Here is a 7,489-nt window from a genome sequence, read left to right as displayed (position 1 = left end):
TGCAAAGGAGCAGAATTAAGTAACTGCACTTAAATTAAGGCTGAGAACAGAACTATTTTGATATATTTACTCGCCATCTGGCACATATCCACATATTTAAAATGTCTTCAAGAGTTCCAGTGTTAAATATTCTCTAGAAATAAAAGTTTATTGATCTTTGAAAAGGTGTACCTTCATTATCATTATAATAGATGAAAATGGTCTCAGACAACAATATTATTGTTTATCGCAATAATTTCTGGGACAATTTATCCTTCAGCAAAATTTGTTATCGTGACAGCCCTACATAGAGCCTTAGGCAGCAGCCAAAAGGATAGGATACTAACTTCCCAGATGTTATGGTAGGAGGGGTAGTGCACAAACTTATGCTTTATGCGAATGATACATTACTTTTTGTGTCCGCACCTAGCAGATCAGTACCCTGTCTACTCGGGATCATTGACTCTTTCTTGAAATTTTCAGGTTATAGGGTAAATTGATCGGAAGCATTAGCCTTAATAGCTGAGTGCCCGTTAATAGCTTTCTAATCAGGTGCATTTCAGTGGCCAAAGGTAAGTATTTTGTATTGTATATCTGTCATATTTTAAATGGTTTGACAGGATAACCAAGACGTTTATATGGATAAATTACTAATCAATAATGAAGACCGATTGATAGAGGAGGTTTGGATCTACCAAAGATGTTGCCATCTGGCCCACTTCCTCCTAAGAGAACCCCAACCTGGGATTGTATTGAGCACTCGGGTGTTGCCCCTGTTATCACCCTAACAAAGTTTGTCTGTCAAACTGTATGGTGAGGCAAAAACACACCCGATAATCTCTCACTTAAATGTCGTTTGGACTAAAGTGGCCTGGCTGTTTGAACTGGATCTTTAATACTTCATCGAGCATTTGGCAAAATCTAAAGTTCTTATTGGTAGAGCTCCCCATTTTGGAGGGATTGGTTGAAAAAGGTATTAGGTAGGAAAATTATTTGTTTTTATGGATCAATAAGCGGGATGGAGAAGCACATAAGAAGCTGGGTCCAGACCCGTGTAATCAGAGCCAGTTCACGTTCTGTACGCTGTTTCAAAAATTAATACAAAATTCTTAATCACAAAAAATGGAATTATAATAACATTAACACCATGTACAGAAATGCAGCTGGCAATAATTTCATCGCTGCTTTTTTTTTTCTTCTTTTTTTTTCTTTTTTAAATGCTCACATAACGCAGAGGTTTGGTTACATTTTGGTTCATAACAGAGCAGATGTTATGATTGTAGCTGCCAAAAGAGCCACGTCACAAAATGGATTATGGTGATCATCTGGAGAGACTCAGATCAGTCTCTGTACTTCCCACTATCAGATGAGTCTCCATAGTACAGTTTGTACCCTGACCTACCAAACCTTGACAATTTTGGTGTCCAAATTGAACGTAGAGAAACAGAAAATAATGTTTGCAAAATATATAGAAACTATATACTTTATACCTTATTGACTAATACTTTACATTGGCAGTATAATTACAGTAATTGCACTGGGTCATCAATAGATGACCTCTGTCACTCCAAAAAACAACTACTAAAGTAGCTTATTATATAATGACATGTTTGTAATCAGCTGATTTCGCTAATAAAATTAATTTTGCGGATGAACACAGGACCCGACTGACACTGTGTTTCATCCTCTGTCCCTCCATATTAGATTAACTAATGACCAAATGGAGTTGAGATATGTTAATTACCGTACAAATTGCAGAAATCTATAATCAATGGATGATAATTAAACATCAGAGCATCATGAGCTTAAGCATTACAGACACAGATATGACCCAAATACACTACTTCAGTAAAAGGATTATATTATGTTATTTTCCTGGACCAGTTTCCAATTAAGACTAAGTGGCATTATTCATGAATGCCATTTGGTTGATCTGGGAGCGAGTAGCCTGTTTAGAGAGAAAATTAGACTAAATCAGGTCTAAAGAGGTAAAAGGACACAGGATGTCAAAAAACGAATGCGTGCTATACAAATACATACCATTTTTTAATGACATTTTTACGACATACTATTCTATGACTTTATATGATTTCTTTTTATGACATACTATTCTATTATTAATGACATTTTATGGCCTACTATCCTATGACTTTACGAATTTGTTTTACTTTTTTCTACACACTATACTGACTTTTTCCACATACTATACTATGACTTTTTAGTTGTTTTTTTGACATACTGACTTTTTTTTGACAAACTGTACTACGACTTTTTTCAACATACTTTATATACCATGATTTCTGACTTTTTTGACATATTATACTATGACGTTTTACGACATACTATGACTTTTTTGTTTTTTTGATAAATACTATATTATGAATTTTTTCGATATACTACACTGACTTTTTTCGACATACTGTACTACACCGACCTTTTCCAACATACAACTTTTTTTTGACATACTATACTATGACTTTTTACAACATGCTATACTATGACTTTTTTAGTTTGTTTTTTTAACAGTTTTTTCGACATACCATACTGAAATTTTTATGACTTTTTTCGACATGCAATACTATGACTTTTTTTTGACATACTATACTATGACTTTTTTTGACATACTATACCATGACTTTTTTTCAACATACAATACTGATTTCTTTTTTTTAAACTTTTTTTGACATACTATACTATGATTTTTTTTGACATACTATACTATGACTTTTTATGATTTTTTTATGACATACTATTCTATTATTAATGAAATTTTATGGCCTACAATCCTATGACTTTATGGATTCTTTTTACTTTTTTCTACATACTACACTGACTTTTTCTACATACCATACTATGACTTTTTTTCTAAATACTACACTGACTTTTTCTACATATTATACTATGACATTTTAGTTGTTTTTTTGACATGCTATACTGACTTTTATGACAAACTGTACTATGACTTTTTTCAACATACTTTATATACCATGATTTTTTACTTTTTTTCAACATATGTGGTGCCTTTTTCCGACACACTTTATTTTTTTTAATATACAACAGACTTTTTTGACGAACTGTATTATGACTTTTTTCAACATACTTTATATACCATGATTTTTGACTTTTTTGACATATTATACTATTACTTTTTACGACATACTATGACTTTTTTGTGTTTTTTTTACATACTATATTATGAATTTTTTCGATATACTACACTGACTTTTTTCAACAAAGTGTACTATGACTTTTTGATAACTTTTTTCGATATACTGTACTACACCGACCTTTTCCAACATACTTTTTTTTGACATACTATACTATGACTTTTTACAACATGCTATACTATGACTTTTTTTGTTGTTTTTTGTACATACAACATTAGGACTTTTTACAACATACTATACTATGACTTTTTTTTGACATACTAAATATATTCTATTTTTAAATTAATTGTTACGACATACTATACTATGAGTCCGACATACCACACTATGACCTTTTTCAACATACTATACATGAGTTTTTTTTTTTTTTTTTTATACAATATTAGGACGTTTTACGACATACTATATATATTCTATTTTTTAATTAATTGTTAGGACATACTATACTATGAGTCTGACATACTACACTATGACCTTTTTCAACATACTATACTATGACTTCATCATGACTGTTTACGACATGCTACACTGACGTTTTGACTCATTTCAGCATACTATGACTTTTTATGAAATACCATACTGAACTTTTTATTACTTTTTTTGACATGCTATACTATGAATTTTTTCAACAATACAATACTGATGTTTTTTAAAAACTTTTTTCAACATTTTTCATACTATGACTATTTTTACTTTTTTAACATACCATACTGATTTTTTTTGACTGTTTTAGACATAGACGACTGTGATTTTTATGAGTTGTCTTAACATACTATACTGTCTATTTTAGACATACTGTACTATGAATTTTTTATGACTTGTTAGGGCATACTATACTATGACTTTTCCACAAACTATACTGTATATACTTTATTCAACATACTGTACCATGACTTTTTATGATCTTTTTCGACATGCTATACTATGACTTTTTGACATATTATGTCTTTTTTCGACATACTATATTTTTTACTACAAATTATGCCATGACTTTTTTCAGCATACTATACTATCATATATTTTTTTCAGAATCACCACAGATAAGGGAGAAACTCCACAAAAAAAACTTTAATGGGAAAAAACAGAAGAAATGTATAGACAATTCATATGACAAAGTAATTATAAATTGTAAACTTTTGAAGTTAATGCATCCCAGAGCACCTTCCGGATGTCGCCAAACTGCTCGTTATTGGGCTGTGACATCTCTTCCATTTAACCTGGAAATAGTACAGGATACACAAATCCACCTAAGGCAAAACTGAAGCACATCAGTCGCCTCGCCACAGCTCTGCAAAACGTGTTGATTTTTTTCCAAATATTAGTTGTGCTTGATGTGGTTGACGTTGGACGGTAATGGAATGTGGTCGTGAGTCCCTCATCAGGATCGGGAAAACAAATTTCCAGTCGTCTTCCGACTCTGCATTCTGTGTCCAGTGTGCAGGCTTCAAATGGTGCGCTGGATGGCTTCTGTTGGTTTCCAGACAGTCACATTCTGCTTTACGATGAATCATGCACAAGGGGAAAAAGCTGAGGAAATAACATTTCACTGGAATTTTATATGTAACAAATATTTTTGATTGATTGATTGAAAAGAGTAATTGTATAGGATATCATAAAGTTGTCAAAAGTCATAGTATAGTATTTCAAAAAAAGTCACAGTAACATAACAAGTTGAATATGTCATAATAGTCATTGTTTAGTATGTCGAAAAAAAATCCTAAAAGATTATAATGTATGTTTAAAAAGACATAGTATAGCATGTTGAAAAAAGTCATAGTATGTCAAAAGAAGTCATAGTGTAGTATGTAGAAAGAATCATAAAGTCATAGTATAGTATGTCGAAAAAAGTTAGAAAATGTCTTAATGTCATAGTATAGTATGTGGTTAAAAGTCATGAAAAGGTCTTAGTCTACTATGTAGAAACAATCAAGTCATAGTATGGTACGTTGAAAAAAAGACAGCGTAGTATGTTGAAAAAAGTCATAGTCTAGGATGTCATAAAAGGCAAAGAAGTCATAGTATAGTATGCCATAAAAGTCACAGAAGTTATAGAGTAGTATGTTGAACAAAGTTATAAAAGTCATAGTACAGTATGACGAAAAAGGTTAAAAAAGTATAGTAATGTTGTAAAAAGTCACAAAAAAGTCATAGTATGTAAAAAAAAAGATGTCAAAAAAGTTATAGTGTAATATTTCAGAATAAAAGTCATAGTATAATATCTTAAAAAGTCATAGTATAGTATGTCAAAAGAAGTCTCAAAAACATCATTAAATGTAGAAAAAAATCATAGTATAGTATGCTGAAAAAAGTCATAGAGTAGTATGTCAAAAAAAGTCACAGTAGTATGTCAAAAAAAGTCATAGTATGTTGGAAAAAAGTCATAATATAGTATGTTGATAAAGATAGTATGTTGAAAACAGTTATAGTGTAGTATGTTAAGTCTTTTTTCCGCTATTTACACCCATAGACTATCTATCTATCTATCTATCTATCTATCTACACACACACACACACACACACACACACACACACACACACACACACACACACACACACACACACACACACACACACAGTCTATGTGTGCACAGCCGCTCCTTCAGCGGTTTATGAAAAGTCATAAAGTCATGATTACACGACTCTGCAGAGCCATCTGCTCTACTGAACTCAAGCGAACTGTCATCCGATAGCGACAGGAAACACTCATTCACGCAGGTCCCGTGAAATATGACAGCTACAGTTTATTGGAAAATAGCGTTGTGGACACGGAATTTGATGAATTTATTGTTTATCAGACCCCAGATGAGGCAAGAAGCTAACATTAGCAAACGCTGCAGCCCCTGTCTCTCCGCTGCAGGAGACACTGTATTCCTTCAACACACTTTCGTTAGCTACTGTTTTAAAACCGTTTTCCAGGTTAGTGAGGGTGCATACTGCTCAAAACCCAACATGAAAAACGTAGTAAGTAATGTTCAATCAGCGTTTTGTTTTGTGTGTATGAGCGGTGACGTTAAATCACCGGTGTTGAAAAAAAGTCCAGGTATAGTATGGTGAAAAAAGGTTAGTCATAGTTTAGTATGTCAAAAAAGTCATAGTATAGTATGCCAGAAAAGTCACAAAAGTCATAGTACAATATGTTGAACAAAGTTATAAAAGTCATAGTACAATATGTCGAAAAAAGGTTAGTCATAGCATGTTGAAAAAAGTCAGTGTTGTATGTCTAAAAATGTCATAGTATAGTATGTCGTAAAAAGTCACAAAAAGTCATAGTATGTCGACAAGAGTTATAAAAAAAGTATACAGTCGTATGTCGAAATTCTTAATGAAAAGTCATTAGTTTCAGTAGTTTGTCAAAAAAGTCATGGTACAGTATGTTAAAAAAAAGTCATAGTATAGCATTTCAAAAAAGGTATGTTGAAAAAGGTTATAGTGTAGTATGTCAGAAAAAGGCATAGTATGTGGTTAAAAGTCATAAAAAAGTCTTAGTCTACTGTCAAATCAAAAGTCATAGTATGGTAGGTCGAAAAAAAGCAATGTAGTATGTTGAAAAAAAGTTATTAAGTATGTCAAAATAATCTTAAATCAAATTATAATTATATAATTATAAACAGTATGTCAAAAAAGGTCAAGGTATAGTATGTCGAAAAAAGGTTGAAAAAAAAAGGCATGGTATAGTATGTCAAAAAAGTCATAATATGCCAGAACAGTCACAAAAATCAACTATTTTAATGTTGAACAAAGTTATAAAAGTCATAGTACAGTATGTCTAACAAAAGTCATAGTATAGTATGTCAAAAAATGTCAGTGTAGTATGTCGAAAAAAGTCGGTGTATCGTATGTAAAAAGTCACAAAAAAGTCAGTGTTATGTCAAAAAAAGTTTAAAAAATAATAATTTTATAGTATGTTGAAAAAGATGCTGTCGTGAAAAGTCAAAGTATATTATGCATAAAAAAGTATGCCGAAAAAAGTAAAAAAAAAAAAAAAAGTTTCCCATACGGTATGTTGAAAAAAGTTAGTGTATGAGGGTGGGGTGGGAATCTCTTGGCACCTCATGATTCGATTCCGATTCAAATGCCAACGATTAGATTCTTAACCGATTATCAATGCATCTCGATGCAACAATTTTTTAATGTACATTTCCATGCGTGATTTAAAAAATACATATAAATCTGAGTTTGTTAGATTTTGAAAAATTCAGTATTTTTCCCATGTTTTAATTTAAATGTTTTGTCTATTGAGGTTTTTATTTTGTAGTCATTCCATGCATAAGTCTTAAACATGCTTGTGAAAGTCACTTTCTCTCATGGTGATCTTCCATGTCAGAGGATCAGTCATGTTTAAA

The 7,489-nt window shown here is 31.6% G+C and overlaps 1 protein-coding gene across 2 annotated transcripts in view; it reads left to right on the top strand.

The window, feature by feature from the left end:
• Nucleotides 1-7,489, top strand: part of acss1 (acyl-CoA synthetase short chain family member 1) — a 27,622-nt gene that overhangs the window by 15,238 nt on the left and 4,895 nt on the right. The gene's annotated exons all lie outside the window — the stretch shown is intronic.

This window comes from Etheostoma spectabile, chromosome 18 (assembly GCF_008692095.1).
Source record: "Etheostoma spectabile isolate EspeVRDwgs_2016 chromosome 18, UIUC_Espe_1.0, whole genome shotgun sequence".
NCBI lineage: Eukaryota > Metazoa > Chordata > Actinopteri > Perciformes > Percidae > Etheostoma > Etheostoma spectabile.
Note: the sequence above shows the minus strand (reverse complement) of the source record. Positions and strands in the feature narration are given on the sequence as shown.